The sequence below is a fragment of the Ranitomeya imitator genome, chromosome 9, assembly GCF_032444005.1.
Source record: "Ranitomeya imitator isolate aRanImi1 chromosome 9, aRanImi1.pri, whole genome shotgun sequence".
Lineage (NCBI taxonomy): Eukaryota > Metazoa > Chordata > Amphibia > Anura > Dendrobatidae > Ranitomeya > Ranitomeya imitator.
Genome location: NC_091290.1, coordinates 25,455,528 through 25,471,212, shown reverse-complemented (window position 1 = coordinate 25,471,212; position 15,685 = coordinate 25,455,528). Strand labels below are relative to the sequence as shown.

Below are 15,685 nucleotides of genomic sequence, written 5' to 3'. Positions count from 1 at the left end.
CCCTGGTGGCATAAACTCATATGAACTCTAGCGTGGGAATTCTTCTGAATATTTTCCCACACTAGAGTTCATATGAGTTTATGCCACCAGGGGGCACAGCACCGCAAGTCTAGGTAGATACGTTCCCCTGCATTTCATATCATTTCCCAGTTTTTACAGCCAGGGGCAGCTGCATTAGCAGAGCTCCTGGTTGTAAAATTATTTAACCCCTTCAGATGGATTTACATCATGGGACATGACTGTACGACGGACAGGTATGGGATATTGTTGCTTTGCTATTTTCCCTTTTTTCAGATGACAAGGGTCGTCAGTTGGATTGAGCGTATAATAAAGATGTTAAAACCCCATGTGTATTTATTTCATTAAAATACTTTATTCATAATGTGTGTGTTTTTTTAAGCCTTTACTACTATTGGATTAATAATGGATAGGTGTCTTATTGACACCTCTCCATCATTAACCCGGCTTAATGTCACCTTACATTAGCAAGGTGACATTAACCCTTTATTACCCCATGTCCCACGGCTACACGGGAGTGGGAAGAGAGAGGCTAAGTGCCAGAATAGGCGCATCTTACAGATGCGCCTTTTCTGGGGTGGCTGGGGGCAGATGTTTTTAGCCGGGGGAGGGGGGGCAATAACCGTGGACCCTCTCCAGGCTATTAATATCTGCCCTCAGTCACTGGCTTTACCACTCTGGCGGTGAAAATTGCGTGGGAGCCCACGCCAGTATTATCTGTGATTCAACCGTTTATTTTAACACCTAGAGCTCCCAAATTTTACACACAGATACTTCTTACATTACTAGTGAGGAATATGTAAAAAAAAGGGATATGAAACGGATTACTGTATGTAATCCATGTCTCATATCCTGTCGGGTTTGATAAAGAGATAGGAAAAGCCGGCAATTGAATTACCAGCTTTTAAGCTATCCAGCGCTGTATTAAATATAAATATATACAGTACAGATGAAAAGTTTGGACACACCTTCTCATTTAAAGATTTTTCTGTATTTTCATGAGTATGAAAATAGTAAATTCACACTGAAGGCATCAAAACTATGAATTAACACATGTGGAATTATATACTGTGTGAAACAACTGAAATTATGTCTTATAGTCTAAGTTCTTCAAAGTAGCCACCTTTTGCTTTGATGACTGCTTTGCACACTCTTGGCATTCTCTTGATAAGCTTCAAGAGGTAGTCACCGGTATTGGTCTCCCAACAATCTTGAAGGAGTTCCCAGAGATGCTTAGCACTTGTTGGCCCTTTTGCCTTCACTCTGCGGTCCAGCTCACCCCAAACCATCTCGATTGGGTTCAGGTCTGGTGACTGTGGGGGCCAGGTCATCTGGGGTAGCACCCCATCACTCTACTTCTTGGTCACATAGCCCTTACACAGCCTGGAGGTGTGTTTGGGGTCATTGTCCTGTTGTAAAATAAATGATGGTCCAACTAAACGCAAAGCGGATGGAATAGCATGCCGCTGCAAGATGTTGTGGTAGCCATGCTGGTTCAATATGCCTTCAATTTTGAATAAATCCCCAACAGTGTCACCAACAAAGCACCCCCACACCATCACACCTCCTCCTCCATGCTTCACGGTGGGAACCAGGCATGTAGAGTCCATCCGTTCACCTTTTCTGCGTCGCACAAAGACACAGTGGTTGGAACCAAAAATCTCAAATTTGGACTCATCAGACCAAAGCACAGATTTCCACTGGTTTAATGTCCATTCCTTGTGTTCTTTAGCCCAAACAAGTCTCTTCTGCTTGTTGCCTGTCGTTAGCAGTGGTTTCCTAGCAGCTATTTTACCATGAAGGCCTGCTGCACAAAGTCTCCTCTTAACAGTTGTTGTAGAGATGTGTCTGCTGCTAGAACTCTGTGTGGCATTGACCTGGTCTCTAATCTGAGCTGCTGTTAACCTGCGATTTCTGAGGCTGGTGACTCGGATAAACTTATCCTCAGAAGCAGAGGTGACTCTTGGTCTTCCTTTCCTGGGGCGGTCCTCATGTGAGCCAGTTTCTTTGTAGCGCTTGATGGTTTTTGCCACTGCACTTGGGGACACTTTCAAAGTTCTCCCAATTTTTAAGGCCACTTGTTTTTCTTTACTTAGCTGCTTTTTTCTTGCCATAATACAAATTCTAACAGTCTATTCAGTAGGACCATCAGCTGTGTATCCACCAGACTTCTGCTCAACACAACCAATGGTCCCAACCCCATTTATAAGGCAAGAAATCCTACTTATTAACCCTGACAGGGCACACCTGTGAAGTGAAAACCATTCCCGGTGACTACCTCTTGAAGCTCATCAAGAGAATGCCAAGAGTGTGCAAAGCAGTCATCAAAGCAAAAGGTGGCTACTTTGAAGAACCTAGAATATAAGACATATTGTCAATTGTTTCACACTTGTTTGTTAAGTATATAATTCCACATGTGTTAATTCATAGTTTTGATGCCTTCAGTGTGAATGTACTATTTTCATAGTCATGAAAATACAGAAAACACCGCTGCGTATTTTTCGCAAGTCACACTGTTGGTCCGTGTGTAATCCGTATTTTTCTCGCCCCCATAGACTTTCATTGGTGGATTTTTTTGCACAATACGCTGACAAACGCAGCATGCTGAGATTTTCTACGGCCGTAAAATACGGCCGAGAAATATACGGCAGATAGGAGCTGCCCCATAGAGAAACATTGGTTCGTGTGCAATGCGTTGTTTTTGCGCCTCTCATACGTCCGTATTCCTCTCTAGTGTGACCCCAGCCGAGGTGGAATAAAATGAGGGCTATGCAGATGGGGAATAAAATGAGAGGCTGGGCAGAGAGACAGAATAAACTGATGGGCTGTGCAGATTGAGGGAACTAAACAGAGACATGTACTGCTGGAGGTTTTGGTGACATTAATTTACTGATGGTGGGTCTGGTGATGTAGTCAAGTACTAATGGTGGGTTTATTGATGTATTGTGGTGGATGGTGGATCTAGTGATGCATTAATGTGCTAATGGTGGTTCTGGTGACATATTCATATACTGATGGCAGTTCTGGTGACATTCATAAGCTGATGGTGGTTCTGGTGATATATTTATTTACTGATGATGTTTCTGGTGCCATATTCATGTACTATTGATGGGTCTGTTTCTCTAATTATGTACTGATGATGATATTGGCTTCGTATTCATGTACTGATGATGGTTCTGGTGATGAATATATCACCATAATCATCATCACTACATAAATACAGCCCCTCAACAACCATCAATAGAAATGGGTGAACTCTTGGATGCTCGGGTCCTGCAGGTTCGGCAAAGCTGGTAAAAAAAAGTTCAGTTTGGGTACCAGAACAGTATGTGGATCCGAACATGGATCCAATTCACTTGAAAGGTGAGCCCCAACATCCAGTGTTTCCCACGTTGTCATGTGCATGACAGCGCAACAAACACTGCCTCTTATCGGCAATAAAATAATTACCACGGTCAGACAGCCATGGTTGACACGCTGTCAAATAACAGTGTGAGCTCGCAGCTATGACCGGAGGTAAAAAGTTAACCTCTGGTCACTGGCGATGACTGATGGGACTACTCACGTCTGCTACCACTAATAAGAGCGAGAGCAGGCGGCGGCTGGTGGGAGTATTCTTCAGCCAGCACCTGCGTTCTAAACAAATAAATATATATATTTTTTAAATGGCATGGGTTCCCCTGTATTTTGGATAAACAGCCAGGCAAAAATGACAACTGTGGCATGTATCCCTCAGCTGTCAGCATTAGTAAGGTTGGATATCAAGAATAGAGGGGTCCCTGTGTCTTTTTTTAAATTACTTAAATGCCTGGCTATTCCCACTTGCCCTTATTTAAAGGACTTTGTTCTGGCTGTGTGTTTATTTACATTACAACTATAGGATTGCTAATGGTTAGGCATCTTATAGACACCTATCCATTACTAAGCTGTGGGCTTGATGTCACCGGACTGTCTGCTTTGGTTTGGCTGGTTTTCAAAGATGAGGGGGACACCACAGCATTTTTTATTATTATTGTTTATTTAAAAAATGTTAAAAAACAACGTGGGGACCCCTCTATTCTGGATAATCAGCCCTGCTAACGCTGATAGCTGAGGGTTGCAGCCTTCAGCAGTCAGTTTTGCCTGGCTGGTTATCAAACATACAGGGAAACCCATGCCGTTTTTTAAAAAATATTATTTTTTTTTTAGAGCGCAGGCGCCGGCTGATGAATATTCCCATCAGTCGCTGCCTGCTCTCGCTGTTGTTAGCGGCAGCAGGCGTAGGCTTGATGGGAGTAGTAGCCGCATCAGCTGACACCAATGACTGGAGGTAAACTTTTTAACTCCGATCACAACTGCAGGCTCACGCTGTCATTTCACAGTGTGGGAACCGCAGCTGTCTGACCGGCAGTAATGATTTTACCGCCAATCAGAAGCAGTGTTTGCCACGCTGTCATGTGCATGACACCCACTGTTTTGCTCTGTTTTTGCTGTTTATTTCACCAGTGACTGCAATGGGAAAAACTGCAGAATTAATATCCATGTAAAAGACATGGTTTTTGGATCTGTCATGCTGGTCTGCAATCACAATTTGCTGCAGAAACCCATCCCATGTGGATAGTCTGTTGTGGACCCTTCCTGCTGATCTCTTTTCCCCCATGGAAGAGACATTTTTAGAACTGAATGTGCTGCAGCAGCGATTCCCTCTCGCTCAGGACTGTAAAATAGTTCGGATTTTGCGATGTGATGATGAGCTGGAAACAGGCAGGAAAGTACAGTGAGGAGTACAGCAGACACTTAGGGTGTGTTCACACTGTGTCTTTTTCGGGCAGTCAATGAATGGGACAATTCTTAATAGTCTTTTTCAAGTGGTTTTTTTTTCTGGCAATTGTAAGAGTGGACAGCTTAAAAAAAATGTGGAAAAAGACACAGTGTGAACATACCTGTACGGCCTTAATCTGAAGATATTGGAGGGTTTGCTAAAATTGTATCTAGTATATACAATTCTATGTGGCCTGATTCCACACTGATACATTATAACAAACTATTCAGAAAAGATGAAGATTTGCGCTGGTGATGGATTTAGCTCACAGACGATTTTTTACACTAGATATAATTGTAAGAAACTATCTGCTGCCAAATACAATTGTAAGAAACCATCTTCTAATAGAACAGGTTTTTAGACTCTGGATATAAACAAGATGCCATTCAGTGGCTGAAAGTAGTTAATAAATATGATACTCTAAATATACATTATGTATGCAAGGGATCGTTCATTGCTAGAATTGCCTCTTAAAGAGTGTGGCACACATGGCATTTCTCATATATACACTGCTGAAATAAATAAAGGGAACACTAAAATCCCACATCCTAGATATCGCTGAATCAAATATTCCAGTTGTAAATCTTTATTCATTACATAGTGGGATGCGTTGAACAATAAAACCTAAAAATGATCAACGTAAATCACAACTAATATCCAACGGAGGTCTGGAGTTGGAATGATGCTCAAAATCAAAGTGGAAAATGAAGTTACAGGCTGATCTAATTTCAGTGGAAATGCCTCAAGACAAGGAAATGATGCTCAGTAGTGTGTGTGGCCTCCATGTGCCTGTATGATCTCCCTACAATGCCTGGGCATGCTCCTGATGAGGCGGCGGATGGTCTCCTGAGGGATTTCCTCCCAGACCTTGACTAAAGCATCCGCCAACTCCTGGACAGTCTGTGATGCAACGTGACGGTGGATGGTGCGAGACATGATGTCCCAGATGTGTTTAATCGGATTCAGGTCTGGGGAACAGGCGGGCCAGTCCATAGCTTCAATGCCTTCATCTTGCAGGAACTGCTGACACACTCCAGCCACATGAGGTCTGGCATTGTCCTGCATTAGGAGGAACCCAGGGCCAACCGCACCAGCATATGGTCTCACAAGGGGTCTGAGTATCTCATCTTGGTACCTAATGGCAGTCAGGCTGCCTCTGTTGAGCACATGGAGGGCTGTGCGGCCCTCCAAAGAAATGCCACCCCACACCATTACTGACCCACTGCCAAACCGGTCATGCTGAAGGATGTTGCTGGCAGCAGATCGCTCTCCACGGCATCTCCAGACTCTGTCACATCTGTCACATGTGCTCAGTGTGAACCTGCTTTCATCTGTGCAGAGCACCGGGCGCCAGTGGCGAATTTGCCAATCCTGGTGTTCTGTGGCATATGCCCCCATCTGTGGACATCGGGCACTCAGACCATCCTCATGGAGTCAGTTTCTAACTGTTTGTGCAGACACATGCACATTTGTGGCCTGCTGGAGGTCATTTTGCAGGGTTCTGGCAGTGCTCCTCCTGTTTCTCCTTGCACAAAGGCAGAGGTAGTGGTCCTGCTGCTGGGTTGTTGCCCTCCTACGGCCCCCTCCATGTCTCCTGGTGTACTGGCCTATCTCCTGGTAGTGCCTCCAGCCTCTGCACACCACGCTGACAGACACAGCAAACCTGCTTGCCACAGCTCGCATTGATGTGCCATCCTGGATGAGCTGCACTACCTGAGCCTCTTGTGTGGGTTGTAGAGTCCGTCTCATGCTACCACGAGTGTGAAAGCACAACCAACATTCAAAAGTGACCAAAACATCAGCCAGAAAGCATTGGTACTGAGATGTCGTCTGTGGTCCCCACCTGCAGAACCACTCCTTTATTGAGGGTGTCTTGATAATTGCCAATAATTTCCATCTGTTGTCTATTCCATTTGCACAACAGCATGTGAAATTGATCGTCAATCAGTGTTGCTTCCTAAGTGGACAGATTGATTTCACAGAAGTTTGATTTACTTGGATTTATATTCTGTTGTTTAAGTGTTCCCTTTATTTTTTTGAGCAGTGTATTTCATTGAGCAGTGTATTAGTTTTAGGCGCTCGCTCAAAACACATTTGTTCAGAGCGGCCTATCACGTTCACTAATCAAAGTTATGTTATGTTTGTGTGTGTGTAGCCCATTCACTATCTCCATCTATTCCCCAACCCCTAAAGATGGCTGGACCATGATTGTAAATACATCATTGTAAATACGCACCTGTACTTTGTATCTCCCCCACCTCATTGTAGATTGTAAGCTCTCACCAGCAGGGTCGTCTTATTGTGCTTTAATTATTGTATTGTTAATGTTGTTACTTATGACTTTTGTGTTTGAAACTGTTAAACTGTAAAGCGCTGCGGAATATGTTGGCGCTATATAAATAAAGATTATTATTATTTCATATGTCTTACTACATTGCTACAAATTACCAGAGAACAGTCAAGGAAATGTTCCAGTAACAGGATCCTTAGGGTAATCCAGTTCCAGCACGGTAATAAGGCCACATTCACACGGTCAGTATTTGGTCAGTATTTTACATCAATATTTGTAAGCTAAAACCAGAAGTGGGTTTGAAATACAGAAGTGGTGATGAGTTTCTATTATACTTTTCCTCTGACTGTTCCACTCCTGATTTTGGCTTATAAATATGGATGTAAAATACTGACCACATACTGAACGCGTGAATGTGGCCTAATGGGGAGGAATGGGGGATAGCACTGTGCGGCCTGCAGTAGCCGACTATTTGTTATCATATGTGCAACAGGAATATACACCCTGTTCTGTAAGTACAATACGACACGTCCCAGCATGCTCTGCCATCCCATTTATGATGGGGCCATCTGTAACCTGGAAAGAGGCAGTGAAGATTGGAGCCCAGTTTAGCCTCATCCTCTCCAGTCCAATGGTCCTGCAATCCTTGTTTTTTTGAGGGGGTCAAATACAACTTACCGGTAGTTTTTTTTTTTTACTGGAATTGCTTCCTTATTTTATATTGAAAGATATTTCCATATTTACTCTGTATTTCAATTCGTCATCATTTTAAAGATCTCTGCTTGCTGCTACTGACTGTAAACGCTCTTGTTTAACCCATTAAGGGACCAAGTCTTATTTCTCACCGTTGGTCTTTGGGCTTCAGTGCGTGCTAAACATCTGATTTTTCACATCAATATGATCATCACAATACCAAATTTGTATTTATTTTGCATGTATCGGTGGTTTAAAAAAAAATAAAAAAAATAAAAACGTAAGATTCATGAGGTTTTGTGTTTTGTGCGTTGAGCTGTAGTTTTTATTGGTTCCATACAATGTTTTGATCGCTTTTATTGCAATTTTTTAGGGGAAGTACAATGATCGAAAAACAGCATTTTGATGTATTTTTTCATTACAGCGTTTACTGTATGGGTTGAATATTTTTATACTTTGATAAATCTGGATTATATGGCAGCAGTGATACCAAATATGTTTATTTTTTCAATTTTTTAATTATCTCTATCCTTGTTTTCGGTAAGGTGGTGTGCTTCAATTTGTATGTATATATATATATATATATATATATATATATATATATATATTTTTATTTTTTTTTTTATTTTAAAATGACATTTTACTTATTTTATTGGTCTCTCTTTCGACTTTCCAACATGTCTCCCTCAGGGGCTTTTAAAGCCAGTGTCTTATTCATGCTTCCCGTGGTTCGGCCAGTATGTATCAGCTGTCAGGTTTCCTTTAAACGAACTGACCACCACTATTTATTCATTTTAATGGACTAAGAAAAAGAACGTATACTCATCTATCGATCCCTTGTACTGAGAGAAGAGTCCTATCACCAACCAACTGTATGGGTAATGGCGCAAAATCAATAATGATGTCTTTTTATATGTCAGAGGGGTGTAGGGACCCCTGAAGCACTAGGGTCCAAGTGCGAATCTGCATCTTCACCTTTTATAGTTGCATCCCATAGTTTGGCTCCTTGTATGATCAGACAGGGTTTTGCCCACAGATATCCTGAGGTCATGCTGAAGTATGGGGCGCGTTTACCTATTATGGCCGGTTCAGGGTAGGTGCGAGCCTTAGAAGGTAATGATATGGCCGCTCCACGCCGTAACCTTTGTCGGGTTTGTTGACAGCCTCAGTCCATGTACGGTGAGAAGAGATATAATTTACAGTTATTGATTAATGAGAATTGCTTACTCAGAGGAGACCTAGTAGTACATAGCCGGTGCTGTCCGTGGCACAGTATGTACTTTGCTCTCCTTGTCACCACATAGACTGACAACCAAAAACCTGACAACTTCATATCCGTCTCCACAGCAGATTGCCACATTTCCTCAATCAGTAGTCACCTGAAGGAGGTAAGTCACCACGTAATTGAAGGTCTGGTATAAAAAGTGTCTTAAGATCCCCATATACATTAGATAAAATAAGCCATACACTCCAATTTTGGCAAGAACTCTTGATATGCAGTTTTGGACTTTTCTCTTGTGGGAGTGTCTCTCCCAGTAATAAAGGCTGGATGTGAAGTCTATGTATATCCAGGGTGTTGATGACTTTATTAGGTTATATTTCAGCACAGTTTTTCTATGCTGTGCTTTCTTCCTCTTTATAGATTTTCTACCTTGTCTACAAGCGTGTTTTCTCAACCTTCCCTAAGACTATCCTTGCTTTCCTACCTCTCCACGATGGAATAATTTGTGTAAAACTCCCTCCCCGTCCATGCCTCAATTTCTAACTACAGGGAGATGAGCAGGATTGTATTCTGAAGTATTCAACAAAATAAAAACTTATGTAAACTTTGCAGCAGGAAAAGTGTAGATTTTTTAAGGGGTTATCTGCGACTATTTAATTTTTTTCTTATGGGTCTAAGAACTAACACATGAGTAGTTGCCAACTACCTGCCTGTTGTGCCTGGCGCCGATCTCTACCCATACACAGACAACTTCTGCCAGCAATGTTATGGCTTCCGGTGACGTCACATCGACAGAGTAGTTACTTCTCTTCTACTCTTCTCTGTTGATGGGGCATTGATGTCATGCTGATTGAAAGCTGGCTCCAGGAGGAATACCTCCAGGAAGCTGGCTGTCAATCAGCATGACATCAGCAGTCACGCCTCATTGACAGAGCAGCCGCGGAAGAGGAAGAGCTGCTCTGTTGACACGAAGTCACGGATAATCCCTTCAATAAGGACTGTTTGCGTTTAGGAAGCAAGTAAGCAATCAAAATAAACTGCGGTAAAGTGTACACTACCTTGTTTCATTTACTATAGCTTCATAGTGTATCCAAAAGAGTTAATTTCTGGTTCTTAAAAATAAATTCCATCGATCCATGATCAGACTGTTTATAAATCGGAGATTCCGTCCTTGGTCTATGCCAAGTGTTTCCTCTAGATGGGGCCATTGCTGCCATTTTAGAATCCAGAATGATTAAATTATTTTCTGCGGAGTAAAATATTTCTGACATGTTCTTATTTTATAGATGGTTCATGGTATTTGAGGAAAATGGAATTATCCATATAAATTGCCCATAATGAACACAGGTTCTTGCATTCTATATAGAGTTCTCACCTTTGCTCATTGTGTACTCGAGTGGCGCCCGGTCTGCCAAACACAAGTATAAGTGGCTTGCAATGCTTGTGACTTTGGGGGGATCGGAGTAGTTTTGCCATCATATAAGACTGGACATACATAGTATTAGATGGCCAAATTTAGGGTAAATAACCATGTGGTGGGCTAAACTCAGACCCCAAAAGTCAATCTTTATATAATCAATAATTGCTCACAAACATTACTTTCCTTATGATGGTTGCTTTGGGTTCCATTACTTTTTTTTTAACCCAACAGGCAACATTTAAACAACACAAGAAATTATGTACAACGCTAAGGATTATGTAGGCGCTATATGGGCCACATACTGTATATAATAAAGTAATCACGCATTGCTAGTTTATGTTCTTGCTTTGTGGGCGATTCTCACAAAGGGCATAAACGTGTTGTTAGGATATTGTTGCAGCCACACCTGTGGCATCGTGCCCCGAGGGAGTTCACCAGGCTCCAGAAGTGAGATCTTAGGGCTGCGCCAGTCACACGGTCATGTGGTCAGTCTAGCTGGGTCCTTCACAGGAAAACATCTCCATTATATTGGTGCTCGGCCTGATTTATTTATTTATTCCAGAGGTTCGGGAAGAGAAAAAAAGTTAGTTTTATTGTGTCTGTTCTGCTATGTATCAGGAGTCACTTATTACAAGAACTGGGCGAGTGTGGGCGGAAAATTGCTTAATACTGAAATGAAAACTCCACAGTTGAAGAATAACTTACAACACACCAAGGTTACTGAAACGCCCCCAGGCACAGGGCCACAGGTTACTCGGTACCGGTCCTTTCTGTCTCAGTTCTGGGGTTGTCACGGTGGCTGGACCCGGTCCGTGACCCTGCTAAGGGGCGTCCAATAAAAGGTGATAGGAGTCTGTCAAGGTTTCGTGACGCCACCTGTGGTGTTCGGTCAAGATGACCGACGCTGCTTGGGGTCCGCTGGGGTGATGGAATGGCAGCTAGATGGTATACCTTCCCACAGGTGAAGTATGTCCCCAGGGCTTCCCAGTAAGGTGGATGGTGATGGTGTGAGGTACAGACAATAACGAGGACACAGGGTTGCAGTCTCTTTACCTCTTTACTGAAGACTTCAGGATCCTCAATCCAGAGCACAGTTAACAGGGCTGTCTGAGACCGGCCGGTCCGATGGCACATCCAGAGTTTCCTTTGCAGGTGGAAATCGTTGCCTACCACTAGCGCCTGTGTGTTGTAGTGCTACCCTGCTGAGCATTCGGTATAGTCCTCACAACTTCTGTTCTAGTTCGTTCGTTCTTTCTAGTTCTTTCTCTTTCTTTCTATTTCGTTCCAGATGTTACTAGTTTCTCGTCCCCCAGGTATGTTATGGCTAGGATGCACCCGTATGATGGGAAGGCTCGGAGCTCTTCCGGGACCCTAGAGACGCCCCTCTCCACGCGTTGCCCCCTATGTCTTCATAGGAAATGTAAGGTAGACAGCCAACCTATAATTAACTGTCCTGCGGAGTTTGAAGTAAGGCATAGAGTCAGTTACTTCCTCGGTGTTCCGACCACCGGCTACGCGCCTCAGTAGGATGTTGCCGTTCTCCGGGCACGACTCCTACTGGCTCTCCTTTGTGCTTGATCTCATTTCTCACTGTTCCACAATATCCTTCGCTTCGTGTCTCTTTCTTAGGATACCGCCGCAAGGTAGTGCAGGCGCGGTTCTGTAACATTCTGTTCTGTTCGCTAGGTACCTGCCAGGTTCCCACGCCTGACAGGCACCCCCCTGAATCTTCTCCCTGCAACACCCCCTGCCATGGGATCTTGCCTGAAAATGGAATTATCCATATAAATTGCCCATAATGAACACAGGTTCTTGCATTCTATATAGAGTTCTCACCTTTGCTCATTGTGTACTCGAGTGGCGCCTGGTCTGCCAAACACAAGTATAAGTGGCTTGCAATGCTTGTGACTTTGGGGGGATCGGAGTAGTTTTGCCATCATATAAGACTGGACATACATAGTATTAGATGGCCAAATTTAGGGTAAATAACCATGTGGTGGGCTTCTGACTAACTTCCTATCCAACCCCTAGTTTTACCAGTGTGAGGAGTGGCCCAATAAATAAAGCCTTTTTCTCCCCCTAGTGGCCGGAGTGTGAAGTATAATGTGTGCTGGTGATACCTGGTCAGTAGAATTCCTTCAGTGCCATCAGACGTACAATCACTCCCCTTAGCGGCAGAGTGTCATACTGCAACGACCAGATCTCTGGGGCGCCGCATTACCATCTAAGAAGTTTAGATACTTTGATTTAGTTAACTTTCTTCCCCATTTATAACTAAAGCAAGGTTCACAATTCTTTTGGTTTGCTTTTAAAGACAACGTGTCATAAGATTTTTATGTTAAATTTATTTTTTGTTTGTTAAATTTTGTATCATTTTTCAAATCGCTGTTAAAAAAATATCTTGCAATTTATTCCTACTAGTCATGAGTGAATGTGCTGGGATAAGGTGTTATCTGAGCATGCTCATGTGCTAACCGAGTGTCTTCAGCGTGCTTGAAAAATATGTTCGGGTCCCTGCGGCTGAATGTCTCACGGCTGTTAGACAGCTGCAACACATGCAGGGATTTCCTCTAAAACAGACAATCCAGCATGTGTTGCTGCTGTCTAACAGCCGTGAGACATGCAGCCGCGGGGACCCAAACATATTATTGGAGGACACCGAAGACACTCGGTTAGCCCATGAGCATGCTCAGATAACAAGTTCGCTGATCACTAATTCCTACTTTCTGTTATTCATATTAGCGGCTGTAGACTCACTCAGAACCCTAGTTATCTGCACTGAAGCATTATATGATCATGCTCTAATCTTGATAAATGTAGTTGTGAAGGGAGGGAGGAGGAGGTGAGTTGTTACATAACCTATTGTGAATGGTGGATCCTGTGTTATCTACTGTATATAGAAGTGTTATCGGTCATTGTACAGGAGGAGGAGGTGAGCTGTTACATCACCTATTGTGAATGGTGGATCCTGTGTTATCTACTGTATATAGAAGTGTTATCGGTCATTGTACAGGAGGAGGAGGTGAGCTGTTACATCACCTATTGTGAATGGTGGATCCTGTGTTATCTACTGTATATAGAGGTGTTATCAGGCATTGTACAGGAGGAGGAGGTGAGCTGTGATATCACCTATTGTGAATGGTGGATCCTGTGTTATCTAATGTATATAGAGGTGTTATCAGTCATTGTACAGGAGGAGGAGGTGACCTGTGACATCACCTATTGTGAATGGTGGATCCTGTGTTAGCTACTGTATATAGAGGTGTTATCAGACATTGTACAGGAGGAGGTGAGCTGTGACATCACCTATTGTGAATGGTGGATCCTGTGTTATCTAATGTATATAGAGGTGTTATCAGACATTGTACAGGAGGAGGTGAGCTGTGACATCACCTATTGTGAATGGTGGATCCTGTGTTATCTACTGTATATAGGTGTTATCAGTCATTAAACAGGAGGAGGAGGTGAGCTGTGATATCACCTATTGTGGATGGTGGATCCTGTGTTATCTACTGTATATAGAGGTGTTATCAGTCATTGTACAGGAGGAGGAGGTGAGCTGTGACATCACCTATTAAGGATGGTGGGTCCTGTGTTATCTACTGTATATAGAGGTGTTTCCTTCCATTTTAATCATGTATTTGATGATAATGAGACTGCTCAAAAGTCTGTTGAACAATTTTATATATAATACAGGGGAGAACATTACTTTGGTGCAGCAGCACAGGGGCCCGAGGGGTAAGCATTTGGAACTGCGCATTATGATAAAGTTGAACCAGTAGCGTAGCTACTCAAGGGGCAGAGGATGCCAACGCCCCGGGGCCTGTCACATGCAGGGGCCCACTGAGAGTCACTGTCGCTTTTTGATGAGGCAGAACATCGCACAGGAGGAGAGCAGTGGAGTCTCCCCCTGCAGTGTACGGTGTCGGCATTATTGACCTGAGGAGATTCTGGTTAGGGGCCCACTCAGATTTTTCACCCCCCTAAGCTGAAACCCTAGCTATGCCTCTGTGATAAACTATTGGACTGCAAAGGGCCTATATATTGTTCTTCCACTGGGGCCTCTTCTGTCTGTGTCCGCTCTATCAGTCAGGACCGGGGCACAGTAACCCCCGCCGCTGTTGTGAATTCTGTGGCAGAGCTCCCTCCTGTGGTCACAAGTGGTACTTCGGCTGGTTCTCTCTGTGAGCTTCCGTTGGTGGAGGAAAGTGGTACTACGGCTTCTGAGTTTCCTTCCTCGGGTGATGTGGTGAAGTCGTTAGGTGCTGCTCTATTTAACTCCACCTAGTGCTTTGATCCTGGCCTCCAGTCAATGTTCTAGTATTGGACCTGTTTCCTCCTGGATCGTTCCTGTGACCTGCTGCTCTGCATAGCTAAGTTCCTCTTTGCTATTTGTTTGCTGTTTTTTTCTGTCCAGCTTGTCAATTTGTTTTTTACTGCTTGCTGGAAGCTCTGGGATGCAGAGGGTGTACCTCCGTGCCGTTAGTTCGGTACGGAGGGTCTTTTTGCCCCCTTTGCGTGGTATTTGTAGGGTTTTGTGTTGACCGCAAAGTTACCTTTCCTATCCTCGCTCTGTTCAGAAAGTTGGGCCTCACTTTGCTAAATCTATTTCATCTCTACGTTTGTCTTTTCATCTTAACTCACAGTCATTATATGTGGGGGCTGCCTTTTCCTTTGGGGTATTTCTCTGAGGCAAGGTAGGCTTATTTTCTATCTTCAGGCTAGCTAGTTTCTCAGGCCGTGCCGAGTTGCATAGGGAGCGTTAGGCGCAATCCACGGCTGCCTTTAGTGTTGTTGGAGAGGATTAGGGATTGCGGTCAACAGAGTTCCCACGTCTCAGAGCTCGTTCTTGTTTTTTGGGTTATTGCCAGGTCACTGTATGTGCGCTGACCTCTATGTCCATTGTGGTACTGAATTACCTTTCATAACACGTCGCTCTCTATACACAAAGCGGTGACTGAACCTGCGCTGGTGCCGCCTCTATGACTGAAACCTGAACACTGCCGGGGGGAATAAAGTTAATTTCCTCCCGGCAGTGGGGCATTAAGTGCGGGCGCCGCACAGTTTCAGAACACTATTAACCTGCAGATTAACAATCTGCAGGTTAATAGAGAATTTTCATGTGACAGGTTTCCTTTAATATAAGTAATTTTCTGTTAAATCAGATTTAAATCTTTAAATTGTCACCAGTATTTTATAAATAAAGTTTATTGAAAGGAGCACAAACTATGCATGCACACT

At 43.5% G+C, this 15,685-nt stretch overlaps 2 protein-coding genes across 3 annotated transcripts in view; one reads left to right on the top strand and one right to left on the bottom strand.

Annotated features, from left to right (window-relative positions):
• Window positions 1-15,685, bottom strand: part of DKK3 (dickkopf WNT signaling pathway inhibitor 3) — a 413,056-nt gene that overhangs the window by 116,765 nt on the left and 280,606 nt on the right. The gene's annotated exons all lie outside the window — the stretch shown is intronic.
• Window positions 9,082-15,685, top strand: part of MICAL2 (microtubule associated monooxygenase, calponin and LIM domain containing 2) — a 264,685-nt gene continuing 258,081 nt past the window's right edge. The window contains exon 1 of the mRNA XM_069740179.1: window positions 9,082-9,190. The gene's annotated coding sequence lies outside the window, so the exon portion shown is untranslated. The remainder of the gene's footprint in view (window positions 9,191-15,685) is intronic.